This window comes from Aplysia californica, unplaced genomic scaffold (assembly GCF_000002075.1).
Source record: "Aplysia californica isolate F4 #8 unplaced genomic scaffold, AplCal3.0 scaffold00802, whole genome shotgun sequence".
Lineage (NCBI taxonomy): Eukaryota > Metazoa > Mollusca > Gastropoda > Aplysiida > Aplysiidae > Aplysia > Aplysia californica.
The window spans coordinates 211,871-212,435 of NW_004798072.1; the positions used below are offsets into that span (position 1 = coordinate 211,871).

Here is a 565-nt window from a genome sequence, read left to right on the forward strand (position 1 = left end):
AGGCCCTCTCACTCAGACAACATGGCCTCCGTCCTAGACCCTCTCACTCAGACAACATGGCCTCCGTCCTAGGCCCTCTCACTCAGACAACATGGCCTCCGTCCTAGACCCTCTCACACAGACAACATGGCCTCCGTCCTAGGCCCTCTCACTCAGACAACATGGCCTCCGTCCTAGACCCTCTCACTCAGACAACATGGCTCCGCCCTAGACCCTCTCACTCTCAGTGTCTCACACGGGACGTACAAACTAGCACAGATGTTTGCTCTTCCAATTTTCACCTTCTCATCCTATTTCTTCTTCTTCTCCTCCTCCACCACCCCATTCCTTACTTTTCCTTTTACCTCCCCCCACCCCCACCAGCCTCAGCCACAGCACCAGCCACAGCCACAGCACCAGCCAAAGGTCCAGCCAGTGAGGGACCAGCAGTACATGACAGTGACCACTCAGTACGGCCAGGTCCGGGGACTGCGCACACCTGTGTCTGACCTCTTGGACATTGACACTTACCTGGGGGTACCTTATGCCCGGCCGCCTCTAGGTGTGTGTGTGTGTGTGTGTGTGT

The 565-nt window shown here is 56.6% G+C and overlaps 1 protein-coding gene across 1 annotated transcript in view; it reads left to right on the forward strand.

Annotated features, from left to right (window-relative positions):
• LOC101845960 (delta-like protein C) overlaps positions 1-565 on the forward strand; it is a gene marked incomplete at its 3' end in the record, with an annotated part of 3,476 nt that overhangs the window by 965 nt on the left and 1,946 nt on the right.